Source organism: Pongo abelii, chromosome 6 (assembly GCF_028885655.2).
Source record: "Pongo abelii isolate AG06213 chromosome 6, NHGRI_mPonAbe1-v2.0_pri, whole genome shotgun sequence".
NCBI lineage: Eukaryota > Metazoa > Chordata > Mammalia > Primates > Hominidae > Pongo > Pongo abelii.
In genome coordinates, this window is record NC_071991.2 from 18,928,372 (window position 1) to 18,951,900 (window position 23,529).

At 44.7% G+C, this 23,529-nt stretch overlaps 1 pseudogene; it reads right to left on the reverse strand.

Annotated features, from left to right (window-relative positions):
• Positions 1–937: 937 nt before the first annotated feature.
• LOC129060563 (tigger transposable element-derived protein 1-like) lies at positions 938–3,028 on the reverse strand (annotated as a pseudogene).
• Positions 3,029–23,529: the final 20,501 nt, after the last annotated feature.

A 23,529-nucleotide genomic window follows, 5' to 3' on the forward strand; every position in this document is an offset into this window, starting at 1 on the left:
ATTCATGAGCCGACAGGCAGTGTGGCCTGTTAAGAACCTGGTGGAATTGTCAACATAAGACGCCAAACCAAGGACTTGCAAAAAGGATCATGGATTAGCTTCCTGGGTGGTCAAACACAGGCACTCTTTGGTGATATTCACGATAATAAAGTGAATATTGCAATAAAGTGAGCCATACAAATTGTGGGGTTCCACAGTGCATATAAACGTTATGTTTATACTATCCAGTAGTCTATTAAGGGTGCAATAACCTTATGCCTAAAAAAAAAACAATGCACAGTTTGGGCCTGGTGGCACACACCTGTAATCCCAGCACTTTGGGAGGCAGAGGAAGGAGGATCACTTGAGGCCAGGAGTTTGATACCAACCTGAGCAACATAGGGAGATAGGGAAATTCTGTCTCTAAAAAAAATTTTAAAAGTACTTAGATACAGTGGTGTGTGCCTGTAGTCCTAGCTACTCAGGAGGCTGAGGTGGGAGGATTGATTGAGCCAGGGACTTGAGGCTGTGGTGAGCTATGATTGCACCATTGCCTGGGTGACAGTGAAACCCTGTCTCTAAAAAACCACAGAAACCAAAAATTATATGCATACATTAATTTAAAAATATCTTATTGCTAAAAAAAAAATGCTCACAATCATCTGGGTCTTTTTTTTTTTTTTTTTTTTTTTTTTTTTTTTTTTTGAGGCAGAGTCTTGCTCTGTCTCCCAGGCTGGAGTGCAGTGGCACGATCTCAGCTCACTGCTATCTCCACCTCCCGGGTCAAGCAATTCTCCTGCCTCAGCCTCTTGAGTAGCTGAGATTACAGGTGCTCACCACCACGGCCAGCTAATTTTTTTGTATTTTTAGTAGAGATGGGGTTTCACCATCTTGGCCAGGCTGGTCTTGAACTCCTGACCTTGTGATCCATCTGCCTGGGCCTCCCAAAATGTTGGGATTACAGGTGTGAGCCACCCCTCCTGGCCTCATCTGGGTCTTTAGTGAGTCATAATCTTTTCGCTGGTGAAGGGTCTTGCCTTGATGTAGCTGGCTGCTGATGGATCAGGGTGGTGGTTGCTGAAGGTTAGGGTGGCTGTGGCAATTTCTTAAGATAAGTTGGAAATGAAGTTTGCCTCATTGATTGACTGTTTCTTTCACAAAAGATTTCTCTGTAACCTGTGATGCTGTTTGGTAGCATTTTGCCCAGAGTAGAACTTCTTCCAAAGTTGGAGCCAGGGCTCACAAACTCTGCCACTGCTTCATCAACTCAGTTTATGGAATATTCTAAATCCTTTGTTGCCATTTCAGCAGTGTTCACAGCATCTTCACCAGGAGTAAATTCCATCTCAAGAGACCCCTTTCTCTGCTCATCCATAAGAAGCAACTCCTCATCTGTTCAAGTTTGATCATGAGATTGTAGCAATTCAGTCCCATCTGCAGGCTCCCCTTCTAATTCTAGTTCTCTTGCTATTTCTACCACATCTGCAGTTCCTTCCTCCACTGAAGCCTTGAAACCCTCAAACTCATCCATGAGGGTTGGAATCCACTTCTTCCATACTCCTGTTCATGTTGATATTTTTACCTCCTCCCATGAATCCATGAATTCACAAATGTTCTTTTTTTTTTGAGACAGAGTCTTGCTCTGTCACCAGGCTGGAGTGCAGTGGCGCAATCTCAGCTCACTGCAACCTCTGCCTCCTGGGTTCAAGCAATTCTCCTGCCTCAGCCTCCCAAGTAGCAGGGACTACAGGCGAGCACCACCATGCTCAGCTAATTTTTGTACTTTTAGTAGAGACAGGGTTTCACCATGTTGGCCAGAATGGTCTTGATCTCTTGGCCTCGTGATCCACCCGCCTTGGCCTCCCAAAGTGCTGGGATTACAGGCGTGAGCCACTGCGCCCGGCCCCCACAAATGTTCTTAATGCCATCTAGAATGGTGAATACTTTCCAGAAAGGTGCTTTAATTTGCTTTGCCCAGATCTATTCAAGGAATCATTATCTGTGGCAGCTATAGCCTTATGAAATGTATTCCTTAAATAATAAGACTTGAAAGTTGAAATTACTCCGAGATCCATGGGCTGCAAAATGGATGTGTTAGCAGGCATGAAAACGACATTCAACTCCTTGTACATCTTCATCACAGCTCTTGGGTTACCAAGTGCATTGTCAGTGGGCAATAGTATTTTTAACGGAATCTTCTTTTCTGAGCAGTAGTTCTCAATAGGAGGCTTGAAGTATTCAGTAAACCATGCTGTAAACAGATGTGCTGCGTTCCAGGCTTCTTTGTTCCATTTCTACAGCACAGGCAGAGTAGATTTAGCATCATTCTGAAGACCCTAGAATTTGCAGCATGGTAAATGAACACTGGCTTCACTTAGAGTCACCAGCTGCATTAGCCCCCTGCTAGACAGTCAGACAGTCCTTTGAAGCTTTGAAGCCAGGCATTGATTTCTTCTTTCTGTTTATGAAAGCTCTAGATGGCATCATGTTCTAATCTCAAGCTGTTTTGTCTACATTGAAAATCTGTTGTTGAGTGTATCCACCTTCATCCATGAGCACAGCTAGAGCCTCTGGATAACTTGCTGCAGCTTCTCCATCAGCTCCCCTTTACACTTTTATGTGATGGAGACAGCTTCTTTCCTTAAACCTCATGAGCCAAGCTCTGCTAGCTTCAGACTTTTCTTCTACAGCTTCCTCACCTCTTTCAGCCTTCATAGAATTGAAGAGAGTGAGGGCCTTGCTCTGGATTGGATCTTGGTTCAGGGGATGTTGTGGCTGGTTTGATCTTCTATCCACACCACTAAAACTTTCTCCACACCAACAATGCAGCTGCTTCACTTTCTTATTCATGTGTTTGCTGCAGTAGCAGTTTTAATTTCCTTCAAGAACTTTCCTTTGCAATTGCAACTTGTTTAACTGTTTGGTGCAAGAGGCCTGGCTTTCAGCTTGTCTTGACTTTTGGCATGCCTTCCTCACTAAGCAGAATCATTTCTAGCTTTTGATGTGAAGTGGGAAACGTGTGACTCTTCCGTTCACTTGAACACTTTGATTAAACAAACAGACAAACAAACTTCAGCCGTATTAAATTTAAAGGTGTTCAATTGAGCAATGAACGATTCGCGAATTGGGCAGCCCCCAGAATCACAGCTGATTCACAGAGACTGTAGTATAGCCACGTGGTGAAAGAAGATTTATAGACAAAAAAAAAAAAAAACTACAGACATTGGCAACGAGGTACAGAAACAGCTGGATTGGTTACAGGTTGGCGTTTGCCTTATTTGAACACAGTGTGAACACTTAGCAGTCTATGAGTGGTTGAAGTATGGCTGCTGGGATTGGCCAAGACTCAGTTATTGTTACAGGTGCAAACTCCTGAATTAGGTTTCCCATCTCGTCTGACTATTAAGATAGGTTAGAGTTCATCCACAAGGACTCCAATATAGAAGTACGGAGTCCTTCTCGGGCAATATTTAGTTTGCTTTAACAACTTAGAGGGCATTGTAAGGTTATTAATTGGCCTAATTTCAATATTGCTGTGTCCCTGGGAATGGAGAGGCCCAAAGAAAGAGAGAGATGGGGAACAGCTGGTCAGTGGAGCAGTCAGAACACGCGTCAGTTCATTTCTCTACCTTGTATGGTTTGTGCTGCTCCAAAACAATTGCAACAGTAACATCAAAGATCACTCATCACAGATCACCATAACAAATATAATCGTAACGAAAAAGTTTGAAATACTGTGATGGTTACCAAAATGTGACCCAGGGATATGAAGTGAGCACGTGCTGTTGGAAAAACAGCGTCTAGAGCGTTGCTTGAGGCGGGATTGCCACAAACCTGCCATTTGTAAGAAGGACAGGATATGCGAAGCTCAGTAAAGCCAAGTGCAGTGACACGATCTGTGCTTGTGCCACACAGTGGGTTGCTTGAAACAACAGACATGTATTCTCTCACAGTCCTGGAGGTTAGAAGTCCAAAATCCAGGGATCAGCAGGGCCCTGCTCTGTCTGTGACTCTAGGAGAATACTTCTGTGCCTCTTCTGGGCTCCTGCTTGTGGCCGGCAATCTCTGTCACTCTCTGGCTGGTAGCTGCGTCACTCCAGTCCTGCCTGGGTTGCCAGATGGAGCTCTCCCTGTGTGCTTCTCCGTTTCTCTATTATAGGGACACTAGTCATATTGGAATAGAGGCCCATCCTGCTCTGGTGCGATCTCAACTTTCATTTATTGATTTATTTGCTTGTTTCTTTTCTTTCTTTTCTTTTCTTTTTTGAGACGGAATTTCATTCCTGTTGCCCAGGCGTGCAATGGCGCCATCTCAGCTCACTGCAACCTCCGCCTCCCGAGTTCAAGCGATTCTCCTGCCTCAGCCTCTCAAGTAGCTGGGACTATAGGTGCACACTACCACACCTGGCTAATTTTTATATTTGAGTAGAGATGGGGTTTCGCCATGTTGGCCAGGCTGGTTTTGAACTCCTGACCTCAGGTGATCGGCTCGCCTCGCCCTCCCAAAGTGCTGGGATTACAGGCATGAACCACTGTGCCTGGCCAGTTTCTTTGTTTTTGAGATAGGGTCTCACTCTGTCACCCAGGCTGGAGTGCAGTGGCACAATCATAGCTCATTGCAGCTTCAAACTCTTGGAGTCAGGCGATCCTCCTGCCTCGGCCTCTCCAGTAGCTGGGACTGTGGGCATAAGCCACCATGCCCAGATAATTTTTTTTTTTTTTTTTTTTTTGTAGAGGGGTGTCTTGTTATGTCGCCCAGGTTGGTCTTGAATTCCCGACTTCAAGCAATTGTCCTGCCTCTGCCTCCCAAAACGCTGGGATTACAGGCATGAGTTGATTTACATCCTAATTACATCTGCAAAGTCTCTATTTCCAAATACTGTGTCAGTTACAGGTATGAGGACTTAGAATTTCAACCTGTCTTTTTGGAGGACATGATTCAACCCACAGCAGATCACGAGGGGAAGGGGAGTCAGTGTGACTCTGCAGAAGATAGTGGTGTCAGCCCTTGAGGTCAGGAATATGCAGGGAGCCGGCTAGGGGGAAATGATGGGTTCCAGGTGGGACGTGTTGAGTCTGAGCGGCCGGTCCATGGAGCTTCTAGGGACAGAAGTCTAGGAGGTGGTCAGACGCAGGGTCTGGAGTTCAGGGGAGAGTCAGGCTGGAGGTGTATGTTCCAAGTTCTTTGCATCTGGGTGGATGGTAGTTAAAAATCAAGGGTGAGAAGCAGCCTGTGTAGCTGGGGAGTGCAGGAGGTCAAAAGGAGACAGAAAAACATCCTGGGGGCTGGGGGCAGCACCTGTAATCCCAGTAGTTTGGGAGGCGGAGGTGGGAGGATCGCTTGAGGCCAGGAGTTTGAAATCAGCCTGGCAACATAGCGAGACCCTGTCTCTACAAAAAAATTTTAAAAATAGCTGGGCGTGGTGGCACGTAACTGTCGTCCCACCCACTTGGGAGGCTGGGGCAGAAGGATCGCTTGAGCCCAGGAGTTTCAGGCTGCAGTGAGCCATAATTGCACCATTGTCCTCCAGCCCGGGGCACAGAGTGAGACCCCGACTCAAAAACAAAACAAAAGAAAACCCATAAAATTGTCCTGGAGGGAATCGCTAAGAACACCTGGAGAAAAGCTGAACTCTGGCCACCAGGGGGCGCTCTGCACCAGCCCATTGGAACAATTTCCACAGCAAGCAGGTGGATAAACTTGATCAATGAATTTAAGTTTTCTCTGTGCTCTTTTCCTGCAGCAATAGGCATCTATGTACAAAAAGTACAATTGCAGGATTGGGTTACTGACTTGAGTGTATTTACAGAGTTATAGAAAAAGGCTGCTCAAATCTCTTTTAGGAGAATCAGTGATCTTGAGATTAGAATGGTTAAGAAGAGTTGGTTGTGGAGTTGGGAAGAGGAGATATATTTAGGCTACCCCAGGAAGAAACTCTTAGGGGGCGTATGAGCAGACAGATGACTGTTTCACTTCTCTGGAGAAATGTAAGACTCTAGATGCATTTTTTGGATTTCTAACAAGATGGTGAATGAACACAGACAACTGTCTTCCTCCAACAATTGGAGAAGTCACAGAAGGAAAAGGTGGTTTATGGATTTCAGAGTCTAACATAAAACGAGGAGTCAGAGGGTGGTTGGGCCCCACAGCGGGAGGAAAGGCAGCCACAGATTAGGGTGGGGGCCAGGGCTATTGGCCCCCCTATAGGTTAGCTAAAAAATTACTGGTACAAGGCTGATCGAGTTATCGGAGAAAGACATACAAATTTATTTAATGTGTATACACGAGAGCCTTCAATATGAAGATCCAGCTTCCCAATAGGTAGCAGAAGCTAATCTGCCATCTTGAAATTACAGAAAGAATCTAGACCCAGAATATGTCCAAAAATAGGTTTTAGTGGCAAGACAGTTTATGGGAAGAAGAAAGGAAGACGCTTGGCTCCAAAAGTGGCCTTGTTATATAGATGAAGCCTCCCTCAGGGTGAATAGATAGTAAGTTTCTTTTCAAAGGTTTAAAGGTGTCAGATTCTCAATCACTCCTAGATCTAAAAAAGGCATAGAAAGGGGGACATGTGGCTAAGTTAATGAAGATTCTCTACATATGCAAATTTTCCCCACAAAGACAGCTTTGCAAGGCCAACTCTATTTGCTGGTTCTGCAGCAGCTATTTCAAGGTATGCCAAAGAAATATATTTTGGGGTAAAATATTTTGATTTTCTTCATTAGGTTGGGGTTGAGATCTTTGCTCATTTCCTTTCTCTTCCCAAAATGCTTTCAGCATATTGCTCATCTCCTAGGAACTACCACAGGGTAGAAAACAGCAAGGCCACGCATCCCCTCATGACAACTAGAATGACAACTACAAGGATGAAGATGGTGGGGCCATGTCAACCTGTGACTCAGCCTGTGAGCCATCAACAGAGAACAAAACCCCCAACCTTATTCCCTGTTGATGGCTTAGAACTATTGTGGACTGCTATGTGAGAGAGAAATAAGCTTCTATTGTGTTAAGTCACTTATTACATGTTTGAGTCTATTTGTTACACAGCTCAGCCTGTGCTAACCAATGCAAAACTCTAAGTTGTAAATCAAAATTAAGAATTTCTATTTAACAAAGAACTTACAGACAGAGTTAACAGATGGGTGACAGATTAAAATATATATTTTTAGTATTAAAAACAAACAAGGGATTAACAGTTAATCTAGGTAAGAAATTCCCTTCTAAATGGCATTTTTTTGTCAGAAAAAAAGAGTTTTATATAAGGTTGGAAAGAAATCCAACTAAAGCCTCCTAGAAATCCATTTGAGAAGTGGGCAAATGATAAGAATTCATTGAGGTAGAAATGCAAATGGCAAATGCGAACATGAAGAGCTGCTCAACATCCCTAGTGATCACAGAATTTATAACATGAGTGAGATACTATTCACACCAATCAGATTTGGCAGATTTAGAAAGGTAGATAAAGCCAAGTGTTGGTGAGGATAGAGGAACTGGCAATTGATATGTATCCACTGCTGATGGGAGTATATCTTGATGCGGTGTTCAGGGGAGCACCCTGGTAGGAGTTACTGGAATTAAGAATGGGTAGACTGCACGCCCATCAACCCCACGGTATCTCTACAAGGGAGATCCATGTAACAATGTCATCATGGCATTGTTAGTTGAAGTGGGGAGGTAGAGAGGGCCAAATCCTCCTGTTACTGGAAGGGGGTCCTGATCCAGACCCCAAGAGAGGGTTGTTGGATCTCCCACAAGAAGGAAATCAAGGCGAATCCATACAGTAAAATGAAAGCAAGTTTATTAAGAAAGTAAAGGGATAAAGAATGGCTACTCCATAGGCAGAGCGGCCCCAGGGACTGCTGGTTAACTATATTTAATGTTGTCATTCTTTCTTGATCATACGCTAAACAAGGGGTGGTTTATTCATGAGTTTTCCTGGAAAGGGGTGGGCAGTTCCTGTAACTGAGGGTTCCTTACCTTTTTAGACCATATAGGGTAACTTCCTGGCATTGCCATGGCATTTGCAAACAGTCATGGCACTGCTGGGACTGTCTTTTGCATGCTCATGCATTTTAATTAGCATATAATGAGCAATGAGGATAACCAGAGGTGACGTTAGTCGCCATGTTGGTTTGGACAGGATTTGGCTGGCTTCTTTACTGCAACTGTTTTATCAACAAGGTCTTTGTGACCTGTATTGTGTGCTGACCTCCCATCTCATCCTGTGACTTAGAATGCCTTAACTTACCTGGAATGCAGCCCAGTAAGTCTCAGCCTTATTTACCCAGCTCCTATTCAAGATGGAGTCCTCTGTTTCAAACAGTTCTGACACTCCTGACACAGGATTAATATAGAGCACAGAACAATAAACCATGCTAAACTACAATCCACCACCCTTTGCTGACTCTCTTTTCGGACTCAGCCGGCCTGCACCCAGGTGAAAGAAACAGCCTTGTTGCTCACACAAAGCCTGTTTGGTGGTCTCTTCACACGGACGGACGCGTGAGACAGCTACTATGTTACATCAGAATGATTGCAAGCTGAATGTTAAGATTGGCTTAACTTTCTGCACCCAATATCCTAAGGGAGGAAAAAACCCGACCCTCTAAGGGGAAATATTATCTGTAGGGCCTGATCCCATCATCGGACCCTTCACCCAACGCTGCTGAGTAGAGGGTTTATTTCATCCTTCCAATTTAGTGATTCAGTAGAGATTTCAAGACTCAAAGCTTAATTAACTCCATTTTAATTGAAGTCATCTTCTCAGTCATGGTGTCTGCACGCAGGACAATTCAGCTTGGCCTCCAAGTGCTTCAGTACAAGGCCCAATTTCCGGCTCAGCCATTAACCAGCCCCAAGTCAGGGTAGTCAGACAAGTCTTCAATTTGTGGGGATTTTATGGTTGGAATCAGGGTACCTTGACCTCTGGAAGGACAGACCTCTGAGGTGCAAGGATGTTTAATGGTTGCACAGAGAAGACAATCCTACAGAAAAGGCAGTAGTTGGGGCAGTGATTAGGACTCATTTTGGGGTGAGGATGACAAGCACAGCGATCAACTAGCCTCACAGCCAGCTGTCTGCCTTTCCCGGGTGGGTAACTGTCCCTTAATGGGAACTTCTTGTTTTCCAAGGAAGGCTAAGATAGGCAACTTGCTACAGTTTGCCTTAACATCAAAGCATGTCAAAAGGAGAACAATCCCAGTTTAAGAATCAGCCTGGGAGAAGGCAAGGAAGAATTTATAGTTTAGGACAAATTCAAGGACTGTAAATCATCTAATGTGAATATAGCACAGGGAGGTAGTTGGAGACAAGCTTGTCAAATAGGCTGAAGCCAGATTAGACAGGATTTTAGACTTTTTGTCTAGCAGTAGAGAGCCATGCTACTGAACTCTTTCTGAGAGAGGGGTATTAGCTCACATGCTTTGGGAGGACAACTGACCACTCCAATCCTGGCTTCCCTTTGCTGTCATGGACTACAGGCCGGAATTCTATTTGGGAGTTGTGGCAGATTGTATTTTCCATAAATAGCTGCACCAATGCTTCCTGTCCATATGTTCTTCTCATTTTGACATTCCTCCTATCAAGAGTTGGGGTCTCCATTCTCTGTCCTTGTATCTGGACACTCTAATGACTATGGCAGAACCGATGCTATGTGACTTCCAAGATTAGGTGATAAAACGTGATACAGATACACCCAGCTGCCATGATGTGAGGAAGCCCAAGCAAACATGAGGAGAGGCCACATATAGTTTTTCCGACTGATATCTCAACAAGGCCTCAGTCAACAGGCATCATCAACTGCCAGAAATGTGGGTGAACAAGCCCTCATATGATTCCAGTCCCCTTCCACTGGGTCACCCTTAATCTTCAAGCTGAAGTCTCAGACAACATGGAGTAGAGACAAGACAGTCCCACTGTGCCCTGTCCAAAGTCCTGCCCCACAGAGTATGGGAGCAGAATAAAATAGTTATTGTTTAATGCCACTAAATTTGGAGTTGATTGTTATGCAGGAATAGATAGCCAGAAGCCTGGGCATGGTGGCTTACACCTGTAATCCCAGCACTTTGGGAGGCTGAGGCAGGAGGATCCCTTGAGCTCAGGAGTTCGAGACCAGCCTGGGCAACATGGTGAAACCCTGTCTCTATCAAAAAATACAAAAAAAAAAATAGCCAGGTGTGGTGGTGCACACCTGTAGTCCCAGCCACTTGGGAGGCTGAGCTGGGAGCATCGCTTGAGCTGGGGAGGTTGAGGTGGCAGTGAGCCAAGATTGTGTCAATGTTCTCCAAGCTGTGCGACAGAGTGAGACACGTCTCAAAAAAATAAATGAATAAAAATAAAAAATAAAAGAAGAGATAGCTAGAACAGAAGCCTATTGGAATAACAAAAGTAGACAAAAAAGGCAGAGACAGTCTTGAGGAAAAGCAGGATACTGAGACATTGTTGGAGTAGATCGGACTAATTGGAGATGGGGAAGGGGTTTCTAAGATGAACAAATGACTGGCACAAATGATCTGCCATTGATTGAAATAAAAAACTGGAGGGGGGAATAGAAAAGAGAGTCCTTTGGGGTTTGAATATGTTGATTGTAAATTGGCTGGATATTTCTATGGGCAGATTGGGAGGTTTGGGAAATGATGGAGTTTGGAGGCTCTTCAGCCTCTCAGTGTCTTTAGAGCCCTGGAAAAGACTAGCTCACCCAGAGGAGGAGCATCAAAGTTTGGAAAAAGAGAAGAGAATTCAGAAGAGGTCTTTGGGGAGAATGATCACACCAACAACTCTATCTATTAGAGTTGGTTATCTATGGTTATCCATTCCTGCAAAACAATCAACTCCAAATTTCAATAATAATAACTTATTTTGCTCCCAGGCTCTGTGGGGTAGGACTTTGGGCAGGGCACAGTGAGACTGGCTTATCTCTGCTCCATGATATCTGAGACTTCAGCTTAAAGACTAAGGGTGACCTAATGGCAGAGGACTGGAATCATCTGAGGGCTTGTTTACCCACATGACTGGCAGTTGATGATGCTTGTTGACTGAAATCTTTTTGAGCTATCAGTTGGAAAAACTATATGTGGCCTTTCCTCATGTTCACTCGGGCTTCCTCACATCATGGCAGCTGGGTTCCAGGAGCAAGCATTCCAAGTGAACCAGGTAGAACTGTACCACCTTTTATCATCTAGCCTTGGAAGTCACATAGCATCACTTCTGCCATAGTCATAAGAGTGTCTAGATTCAAGGAGAGAGAATACAGATACCAACTCTTGATAGGAGGAATGTCAAATTGAGAAGAACATATGGATGGGAAACATTGGTGCAGCTATTTATGGAAAATACAATCTGCCACAATTCCCAAATAGAATTCCAGCCTGTAGTCTCTGACAGCAAAGGGAAACCAGAATTGGAGTGGCCAGTTGTCCTCTTGAAGTATATGAGCTAATGTCCTTCTCTCAGAAAGAGTTCAGAGTTCAGGGAGCAGGGAGAAGAGAAGGAGGAACCAGTAAAATAATGAGAGTAGGTCGATGGAAAACCAAGAGAGCATCCACAGTGTCTATGATGCACAGAGAGCTGGTGGGGGAAAGCAGGGAGAAGCAGTAGACAACAGAGCATCAGTTTGGCTTCAAGTTATTCAATATCCTCTCAGATTTAAATCATAAAAATTTATTGCTCGCTGGGCATGGTGGCATGTGCCTGTAATCCCAGCTACTTGGGAGGCTTAGGGGAGAGGACGGCTTGATGCCAGGAGTTCAAGACCAGCCTGGGCAACCTAGCAAGGCCCCGTCCCTAAAAAGATAATAATAAAATAAATGGATTTGTGTCATTATCATTGTTTAGTACCAGCTGTATGCTAGAGACTGGGCTAAGTGTGCTACATGTGTTATTTTGCATACTTTTTATTATTCTAACATATTTTGCATATTTTATGTTATCCTCATAACAGCCCTGTGAGGCTGGGGATTCTGACTGGTGAGGAATCCAAGGCCCCAAGTTTACATACCAAGTCAGTGCTGGAGCTGGGATTTGAACCTGGCTCTAGTTGGTACCAAAGCTCTTCTATGTCTCTTTTCTTGTCTACTTATATTTCTCTCTTCTTGCTACAAATATTTGCTTCTGTATTCTTCCAAGAGGTTTATGGTTTCCCCTCATCAATCTAGTTCTTTCATCTATTTGGAGTTAATTCCTGTGAATGATGTGAGATAGGGGTCTAGCTTCATTCTTTGTTTGTGGACATCTAGTTGTCCCAGCTGCATTTATTTGTATTAAGGCTTTTAATCTTCTCATCCACTTCCCTCCCTCCCCACTCCAGCCCTTGGCAACCACGAATCCACTTTCTATCTCCACGGATTTTTCCATTTTGGACATTTTATATAAATGAAATCCTACAATATGCGCTCCTTTGTGACTGGCTTCTTTCACTTGGCATGATGTTTTTGAGGTTCGTTCAGGTTGTTGCATGGGTCTGTTCTTTATTCCTTTTCATGGCTGCATAATATTCCATTATGTGGATAGTCTATTATACATTTTGTTTATCCACTTAACTGTTGATGGGCATTTGGGTTGTCTCCACTTTTTGGCTATTGTGAGTGGTGTTGCTGTGAACATTTGTGTACAAGTTTTAGTGTGAACATCTCTTTCAATTTTCTTGGGTACCTAGGAGTGAGATTGCTGGGTCATATAGTAAACTCTATGGTTAACTGTTTGAGGAACTGCCAAGCTGTTTTTCCAAAGCAGCTGCATCATTTAACATTCCCTCAAGCCATGTAGGAGGATTTGAATTTATCCACATCCTTGCCAATGCGTCTTATTGTCTCTCTTTTTTATTAGAATCATCCTGGTGGATATAAAGTGCATCAACTGTGGTTTGATTTGCATTTCCTTAATGACTAATGATGCTGAGCATCTTTTCATGTACTTATTGTCCACTTGTATATATTCTTTGGAAAAATATCTATTCAGATCTTTTGCTTATTTTAAAATTGGGTTAATTGTCTTTTTATTGTCAAGTTGTAAAAATTCATTATATACCAGATGCAAACCTCTTATCAGACGTATGGTTTGCAATTATTTTCTCCCATTCTATGGGTCATCTTTGCATTTTCTTGATGGTATCATTTGAAGCACAATATTTTAAAATTTCAATAAAGTCCAATTTGTCTGTTTTTTCATTTGTCACTTGTACTTGTGCAGACACATCTAAGGAGGTTTTGCCTAACTCGAGGTCATGAAGATTTGCTTCTGTATCCTTCTAAAAGTTTTATGGTTTCCATTCTTAAATTGAGCTCTTTCATCCACTTGGAGTTAATTTCTGTGAATGGTGTGAGGTAGGATCCAGCTTCATTCTTTTGTTTGTGGACATCCAATTTTCCCAGTATCATTTGTTTGTATTAACGCTTTTCATCTTCATATCCACTTTATGTAGAGGTGCATTATTATCCCATTATATAGACGGGTAAACAGAGGTGCATAGCAGTTAAACAACTTGTGCAGTATCATCCCAGCTGGTCAGTGGCAGAGACTGGATTTGAGTCAGGCAGTTTGTATCTGAGCCTGTGTTATATGGCCTCACAACATGCCTCCTTATTTTTTGTTAATTTTTTTTTTAAATGTTTTAGTTTTAGAGACAGCGTCTTGCTCTTTCACTCAGGCTGGAGCACAGTGGCACAATTATAGCTTACTGTGCCTCAAATCCCTGGGCTCAAGCGATCCTCCAGCCTCAGCCTCCTGAGTAGTTGGGACTATAAGCACGTGTCACAACATCTGGGTAATTTTAAATATTTTTTCATAGACATGAGTTCTTGATATGTTGCCTGGGATGGTCTCAAACTCCTGGGCTCAAATAATCCTCCTACCCTAACCTTCCAAGTAGCTAGGGCTACAGGTGTACACCACCACCTCCAGCTAGTTTTTTAATTTTTTGTAGAGATAGGGTCTTGCTATGTTGCCCAGGCTGGCCTCAATCTCGAATTCTGGCCTCAGATGAGCCTTCCCACTTGGCCTTCCAAAGTGCTGGGATTACAGGCATGAGCCTCCACATCTGGCCCAACATGTCTTTTTGAATACAGGTACTGGAGGGTGAAAGTAGAGAAGGTGATCTTGTGCCATCCTGCATTGCTGTAGGACTGCAGAAGTGATGGCTACAGCTTCATCCTATGAGACCTGGAGTGCCAGGACACCCAGGCTCCCTGCAGCAACAGTGTGTGAGAATTGGCCACAGCCTGACACCCGAGGCCATTGGTGTAGGATGCATGTCAGCCATGAAAGTATTGGGCTGGTTTCTGCTCACAAGCAGCTCTACAGCTTGAGGGGTGAGGGGACAAAGTGGCTGTATTAGGGGCTGTGGTTGCTGTGGAGGCCCAGGGCCCCTGGAGTATCCCCAAACATGGGGAGAAAGGAGATGCTCCCCAGTGACAAGGTGCCCAGACAGTGAGGGGAGCAAATGAGGAGTGGTGTCATTTAGAGCAAAGGAAGAAATAAAATAAATGCACCCTGTGCCTTCATCTGTTTGTCAGCCCTAACAGAATCCCTTAGACTGGGTAGTTTATAAACTATAGATACTTATTGCTCATGGTTCTGGAGGCTGGGAAGTCCAAGATCAAGTCCAGATCATGGCCAAGATCAAGGTGCTTGCAGATTCTGTGTCTGGTGATGGCCCACTTTGCAGTTCTGAGATGATGCTTTCTTGCTGTGTCCTTACATGGTGGAAGGGACACACAAGCTCCCTCAGGCCTCTTTTACTTTTCAAAAATTTTTATTTAGGTTGGTGCAAATGTGATTGCAGTGTTTGCAATTACTTTTAATGGCAAAAACCACAATTACATTTGCAGAAACCTAATAATTTTAATTTTTGTAGGTACATAGTAGGTGTTATATTTATGGCATACATGAGATATTTTGATTCAGGCACACAATGTGTGCTAATCATATCAGAGTAAATGGGGCATCCCCTACCTCAAGCATTTATCATTCTTTGTGTTACAAATGTTTGAATTATATTCATAGTTATTCTAAAATGTACAATAAATTATTTTCTGTAGTCACCCTGTTGTGCGATCAAATACTAGATTTTTTTTTTTTCTTTTTTGAGATGTTGTCTCTCTCTGTTGACCAGACTGGAGTGCAGTGGCACGATCTCAGCTCACTGCAACCTCTGCGTCCTGGGTTCAAGTGATTCTCCTTCCTTAGCCTCCAGAGTAGCTGGGATTATAGCGACCCACCACAATGCCTTGGCTATTTTTTGTATTTTTAGTAGATACAGGGTTTTGCCATGTTGACCAGGCTGCCAGGCTGGTCTTGATCTCCTGACCTTAGGTGATTCACCTGCCGCAGCCTCCCAAAGTGCTGGGATTACAGGTATGAGCCACTGTCCCCGGCCAAGATCTTATTTATTCTATCTAACCATATTTTTATACCCATTTACCATTCTCCTCCAGACTACACTTCCCAGCCTCTGGTAGCCATCATTCTACTCTCTATCTCCATGAGTTCAATTGTTCTAATTTTTAGCTTCCACAAATAGGTGAGAACATGTGACATTTGTCTTTCTGTGCCTGGCTCATTTTACTTAACACAAAGTCCTCCCGTTTCATCCATGTTGTTGCAAATGAGAGGCTCTCATTCTTTTTTTGGCTGAATAATACTCCGTTGTGTTTAGGCACCACGTTTTCTTTATCCACTCGTCTGTTGATGGATGCTTGGATTGCTTCCAAATCCTGGCTATTGTGAACAGTGCTGCAATAGACATGGGAGTGCAGATGTCTCTTTCATATAGTGATTTCCTCTGGTAGGTATACACCCAGGAGTGGGATTGCTGGATCACATGGTGGTTCTGTTATTTTCAGTTTTCTGAGGAACCTCCATTCTGTTCTCCATCGTGGTTGTACTAATTCACATTCTCACCAACAGTGTACCAGGGTTCCCTGTTCTCCACATCCTCGCCAGCATTCATTATTGCCTGCCTTTGGGAGCTTGGGTCTCTTTTAGAATGGCACTAATCCCATGCACAAGGGTTCCACTTTCATCAACTAATCATCTCCTGAAGACTCAATTTTTTTTTTTTTTTTTGAGACAGATTCTCACTCTGTAACCCAGCCTGGAGTGCGATGGTGTGATCTCAGCTCACCGCAACCTCTGCCTCCCAAGTTCAAATGATTCTCCTGCCTCAGCCTCCCAAGTAGCTGGGATCACAGGCGCATGCCACCACACCCAGCTAATTTTTGTATTTTTAGTGGAGACAGGGGGTCACCATGTTGGCCAGGCTGGTCTTGAACGCCTGACCTCAGGTGATCTGCCTGCCTTGTCCTCCCAAAGTGCTGGGATTACACGTGTGAGCCACTGTGCCTGGCCAAGACTCTACCTCTGATAGGGATAAGGTCTGAACATACAAATCTGGGGAGATGCAAACATCCAGGCCATGACACCCTGTGATTCAGGAGATGGAGACCTGGGCAGTGGCCCCAGCAGAGGCACTTGGCTTGACCCTCCCTGGCTTTGCTGTCCTTATTTGGCTGTTTCAAAACTGTTTCCAGGGGGCAGGAGGAGGATGGGTTATGTGGGTCCACTTCATGTGCACCTGCTTGGGTGATGTTGCCCTCCCACATTTTGTCATCAATAACCAGCTGGAGTAGAGTGCTGTGGGCTGCAAGCTGTCACCGGCTGTGGGCTGGAGGCTAACAGAATGCCATTTCCCGGTGAGCAGACCCCTGGTGTTTGGTGCCCCAGGGCAGCCAGAGGCCAGTGCACAAAGGAAAGGGCAAGGAGTCCTAGGAGCCTCACCCCTCCTGGCAAGGGTTCAATGCTGTGGCTTCCCTAGAATATCTGGCCCCGGGCTCTTGCTTCACCCTTTACCAGCTTTGCACCCCACTTTGTGCCTCCATTTAGTTACTTCTTCTGCAAAATGGGAAAAATAATTGTAAAAAATAAAAATATTGTACCAGGTAGTATTGTTGTTTGGATTAAATTAGGTAATACACACAAAGCTCTCGAAAAAGTGCTGGGCATGGTGCACCTGTGCAATACATGTTAGCTGTTATTGCTGATATAATTTTTTTTTTTTGAGACAAGATCTTGCTCTGTCACCCAGGCTGGAGTGCAGTGATACAATCTCTGCTCACTGCAACCTCTGCTCCCCTTGACCCCAGGTCTCAAGTGATCCTCCCACCTCAGCCTTCCGAGTAGCTGGGACCACAGCCATGGACCACCATGCTTGGCTAATTGTTTTGTATTTTTTACAATACAAAAATAAAAGTAGAGATGGGTTTCGCCATGTTGCCCAGGCTGGTCTTGAATTCCTGAGCTCAAAGTGATCCGCCCTGCCTCAACCTCCCAAAGTGTTGGGATTACAGACAGGAGCCACTGCACCCGGCCGCTGATATAATTTATAATAATAGGCTTCCTAGCCCAGGCATGAAGGGGCTTGAAGATGACCAGCTCAGCATTCCTGCTGGAAAATTCCAAACTCTTGCTTCCCGCCTAGTCTCGGGAGCACCAAGCAATCTGGTCTTCCACATGCAAATGGTTTGCTGTTTTCCAAATCTGTCCACAGATTTCTTCCCCTGTGGAGTTCTCAGCTCTATTTGGCTTGGGAATGCAGCTTCCCAGTGGATTTTGCAGGCACCAGGCCTTGCACAGTGGCTGCAGGGGATCTACTGACCTGAACTCTCAGGTGTCCTAGCCTGGCTCAGTGAGCTGTCTGCTCTTGCAGTCCTGCATCTGTGGCTTTGACAAGAGAAGTTTATATGAAGATTCCTCATCCAGTCTCAGGACTGGACCTAAAGTAGTCCAAGAGATCTCCAAAATGCCCCTCCCAGCTCCTTTCCAGGACCCTTGGAGGCTCTCACCTGGTGTATTTCATTTTTTTCTTTTTTGGAGACAAAGTCTCACTCTTGCCCAGGTTGGAGTGCAGTGGTGTGATCGCGGCTCATTGCAACCTCTGCCTCCCGGGTCCAGGTGATTCCCCTGCCTCAGCCTCCTGAGTAGCTGGGACCACAGACACATGCCACCACACCCAGCTAATTTTTTTTTTTTTTTAATTTTTAGTAGAGATGGGCTCTCGCCGTGTTGGCCAGGCTGGTCTTGAACTCCTGGCCTCAAGTGATCCGCCAACTTCGACCTCCCAAAGTGCTGGGATTACAGGTGTGAGCCACCACACCTGGCCTATACTACATTTCTTCCCATGGCCATTTCAATTAAAATTGAGTCTTTACAATTTCCCATCTGTTTCGGGTTGATTTTATGAAACACACCTTATTTGTTTCTAGTTTTCTTGCATTGTTGTCGGAGAAAGAAGGCTGCACCATTGTTTTTTTCTCCCCCTCTCCAACTTTTATTTTAAGTTCTGGGGTTCATATGCAGGATGTGCAGGTTTGTTACATAGGTAAACATGTGCCATGGTGGTTTGCTGCACAGATCATCTCACCATCTAGGAATTCAGCTCAGCATCCATTAGCTATTCTTCCTCATGCTCTCCCTCCTCCCACCAGCGCCCTCCGACAGGTCCCAGTGTGTGTGGTAACCTCCCTGTGTCCGTGCATTCTCATCATTCAGCTCCCACTTATAAGTGAGAACATGCGGTGTTTGGTTTTCTGTTCCTGCGTTAGTTTGCTGAGGATAACGGCTTCCACCTCATGTTGAGATGATCACAGGGAAATCACCCTGCCGTCTAGGCCACTCCTCCTCCCAGATGCTTCCCAGTGGTGCAGCGGCCTTATCAGCCTTCTCTAGCTCCTTCCCCTCTGTCCATCCAGGAAGTCATATAGAAATTGAGAAGCAGGGTTCGGCGTGGGTGCCGTGGCTCACGTATGTAATCCCAGCACTTTGGGAGGCCAAGGCGGGCGGACCACTTAAGGTCAGGGGTTCAAGACCAGCCTGTTCAACATAGTGAAACCCCGTCTCTACTAAAAATACGAAACTTAGCCGGGAGTGGTGGCGGTCACCTGTAATCCCAGCTACTTGGGAGGCTGAGGCAGGAGAACCGCTTGAACTTGGGAGGTGGAGGTTGCAGTGAGCCAAGATTGTGCCACTGCACTGCAGCCTGGGAGACACAGCGAGACTCCGTATCAAAAAAAAAAAAAAAAAAAAAAGAAATTGAGAAGCAGGATAGCAGTGAAGGTGGCTGATGGGGAGTCAGGAAGACTGAGTCTTGGCTTGGCTAAGCACTTTCGGATTGGAAAGCTCTAGATGCAAATCCCAGGTCTCACACCACTCGCTGTGTGACTCTGGGCACCCCACGCCACTTCTCTGAGCCTGTTTTCCCATCTGTACAATGAAGGTAATACTGCATGCCCTAGAGGCTCATGTAGGTATACAATAACAAGGGCTCAGTGTCTGACACATAGCACATGCCCGGGTACCGCGAGCTGCCAGGTAACAGGATGCTGTTATTAGTTTAAAAAAAAATGTAAAAAAACACCCCAAAACACTATAACACCTACTGTGCTCAATAAGTTAAACAAAATTATCGTGTGACCCAGCAATCACTCCTCTGGGTATAGACTTCCCCTAAAATTGAAAGTAGGTAATTGGGCTGGGCGCTATGGCTCATGCTTGTAATCCCAGCACTTTGGGAGGCTGAGGTGGAAGGACTGCTTCAGCCCACGAGTTCAAGAACAGCCTGGGCAACGTAGTGAGATCCCATTTCTGCAAACAATTAAACAATTAGCTGACTGTCATTGTGTGTACCTGTAATCCCTCCTACAGGTACCAGGAGCTCAGGAGGTCAAGGCTGCCAGGAGCTATGATTGTGCCACTGCACTCCAGCCTCGGCAACAGAGTGAGACCCTATCTCAAAAAAGAAAGAGAGAGAGAGAGGTGGGGGGAAGGGACGGAGTGAGAGAGAGAGAGAGAGGGGTGGGAGAGAGACAGAAAGAGAGAGAGAGAAAGAAGAAAGAAAGAAAGAGAAAGAGAAAGAAAAGAAAGAAGAAAGAAAGAAGGAAAGAAAGAAAGGAAGAAAGAAAGAAAGAAAGAGAAAAAGAAAAAGAAAAGAGAAAATTCCAGGCCCCGTTCTAGAGCTATGATTGTGTCACTGTCCTTTAACCTTGGCAATAGAGAGAGAGACCCTCTCAAAGAAAGAAGGAAGGAAGGAAGCAAGGGTGGAAAGAAGGAAGGAGGGAAAAAAAGGAAGGAAGGAAAGAAAGGAGGGAGGGAGGAAGGAAGGAAGGGAGGAAGGGAGGAAAGAAGGAAGGGAGGGAGGGAGGGAGGAAGGAAGGGAAGGAAGAAGGAAAAAAAATCCTAGGCCCCATTTCAGAGCTACAGTATCAGTACAACTTTACATTTGACAACTTTACATCTGAAGGGCACTAACCTAGAACAACTTCACTGAAAAGCTCCCAAAAATGCAGTTTCTACTAGTGAATGCATTGTGGAATCTCAACTGTCCCCTCCAAGGGTGACCCAGGGCAGCCAATTTTATGCACCTTAACCCCAATATAAACCTCAGAAATGATACAGTCCCAGGTCTCCCAGGTTTGTCTTCCCATGAAAGAAACCTAATTGGGATTGGGTGTCTTGGTTTCTTTCTACAATAATAATAATAATAATAATAATAATAATAATGTTTAGATATCTAAATCTCCCTTTTTAGAGCTGGAAAATAAAGTTTTGACCCACACCTGTGGAGTGTTTTGAGATGATATAGCAAGAAATGTTGCCCAAAACAATGAAAACTCAACCTCAAATGATTTTATGTGTTTAATTTGTACTCCCTCATTTCCCACCAGTGTTCTCACATCTCAAGGCTATTTTCTGGGCTTTGAAAGATGAAAAGTATGGTTAATGAACAGTAAATGTAGTCGAGTGATACCAACGACTTCTAAAATCTCTCAGCTGCCAGTGCGGTTTGGTTTCCAAAGTACTTCCATGTATAAAATCCCCGGGAGTCAGAGGCAGCCTCAATTAGCACATTCATTTTCACAGACAAGAGTTTTAGCGTGTTTCAGATTTTGAGAGAGATTATATAGAGGACACAAAGCTGGCAAGTGCCAAAAGTAGTTGGGAGCCCAGAGCTGTCTGACACCAAATTGGATTAAAAAACATGTATCACTTTTGGAGATCAAGGTGAGAGGATCACTTGAGCCCAGGAGTTGGAGGTTGCAGGGAGCTATGACTGCACAATTGCACTTCAGCCTGGGTGACAGAGTGAGACACTGTCTCAAAAAAAAAAAAAAAAAAAAAAGGCCAGGCAAGGTGACTCACACCTGTAATCCCAGCACTTTGGCAGCCTAGGTAGGCAGATCACTGGAGGCCAGAAGTTCAAGACCAGCCTGGGCAATATGGTAAAACCCCATCTCTACTAAAAAAACAAAAATTAGCCAGGTGTGGTGGCGGGCTCCTGTAATCCCAGCTACTCGGGAGGCAGAGGCATGAGAATCGCTTGTACCTGGGAAGTACAGGCTGCAGTGAGCTGAGATTGTGCCACTGCGCTCCAGCCTGGGCAAAAGAGAGAGACTCTGTCTCAAACAAAACAAAACAAATCCAAAAAACAAAAAACCAAACCAACCAACCAAACCACACCCCAGGTGTTTAAAAAAAACAAAAACAAACAAACAAAAAAAACAAGTAGAAACAACCCAGTCATCCATCAGTGAATGAGTGGATAAACAAAATGTAATACATCCATACAATGGAATAGTGTTTAGTCTTAAAGGGGAACAAAGTTCTGAGCCATGCTTCAACTCAGAATGAACCTCAGAAACATACTCAGTGGAAGATGCCACACACAAAAGCCACATATATTATAGGATTCCTTTTCTTACTATGAAATGTCCAGAATAGGCAAATCCATGGAGACAGAAAGTGGATTTATGATTGGCAAGGGTTGGGGGAGAGGGAGTGAGGATTGGCCACTCATGGGAAGGGGCTTTCCTCTGGGGTTGATGGAAATGTTCTAGAACTAGAGAGTGGTGATTCACAGTGCACGACACTGTGAATATGCTCAATGTCAGTAATGACATATTTTATGTTATGAGTATTTTAATATAATTTAAATTTTTATTTTTTGTAGAGATGAGGTCCTGCTATGTTGTCCAGTCTTGTCTGCAACTCCTGGCCGCAAGCAATTCTCCCGCCTCAAACTTCCCAAAGCACTGGGTTTAAGGTGTAAGGCATCATGCCCAGCCTACCATAATTAAAAAAAGAAAAAGAAATGAGAGACAAAAACTGTGGGGTCAGAAGGGGTCTCATCCCCCATGCTGATCTGGGCTCTGGCCTTGTTGTAGCCCTGGCCTCCCCTGTATGGGACGAAGGCCTCTTCTCAGCATCTCAGTTACTGGGTGGGGGGATCTGAGTGTGATATTGAGGAAAGACCAGATGAGACACCTCCTAGGCTGAGGGTTCCTGCCACCACCCCAGTGCTCCCAGCACAGAGCCTTTTCTTTTCATTTTCAGGCCCTCCCCTTTGAAATGACAGGAGCTCTGAAACACGAAGAAGCTGGAAGCCTGGACTTCACACAAGGCTGCCCAGGGTGGTGGTCAGATGGCTGGAGGTGGTGTCTGGAAGGTGGGATGACTCCTGGATGCAGCTCAAAACTGCATTTTAAATTATTTGTTTATTTATTTATTTAAGACAGGATCTCACTCTGTCACTCAAGCTGGAGTACAGTGGTGTGATTGTAGCTCACCGCAGCCTCGAACTCCTGGCCTTAAGGGATCCTCATGCCCCAGCCTCCCAAAGTGCTGGGATCACAGGTGTGAGCCACCATGCCCAGCCAAATTTTATTCTTAATTTTATTCTTTATTCAAATTTTGTTCAAATTTTATTCTTAATTCTAGATTTCTTTTTGTTCATTGTCTTCCTCTCGGTCTTCTGTGTGTAGATGATCCATTATTGGGACAATCACAGCCAAAACTACCCCTTGGACTTGTGTCCCTGGTTTGAAGAGAACGTCCTTCATTTGCTAATTCATTGATCTTGTACCTCTCATGGGGGGCACCTGCCAGGCTCTGGGGCTGCAAGGCAGAGACAAACTACACTTAGCTCCTGCCCTCAGGGCATAGAGTCTTGTAAATTAAAAGTTTTCAGTGGAAGTAATAATAATGATGCAATTGCTTGACGTCTTCTATGTACCTGGCATTGTGGTAAGCACTTTATGTTCATCAATTTTTTTTTTTTTTTTTTTGAGACAGAGTCTCACCCTGTCGCCCAGGCTGGAGTGCAGTGGCGCGATCTCGGCTCACTGCAAGCTCCGCCTCCCGGATTCATGCCATTCTCCTGCCTCAGCCTCCCGAGTAGCTGGGACTACAGGCACCTGCCACCTCACCCAGGTAATTTTCTCTATTTTTAGTAGAGACAGGGTTTCACCATGTTAGCTAGGATGGTCTCGATCTCCTGACCTCGTGATCCGCCCACCTCGTCCTCCCAAAGTGCTGGGATTACAGGCGTGAGCCACCGCGCCCTGCCTCATCAATTTTTTTATGTTCATTAATTTAATAATTGAACAGCCATTTCAAGTATGTACTATTTTTAATCCCCATTTTACAGATGGGGAAACTGAGGACCAGAGCGTTGCAGTAACGTTCTCGAGTTTATACCACAGGTCGTAAGTGGCAGAGCTGGACTT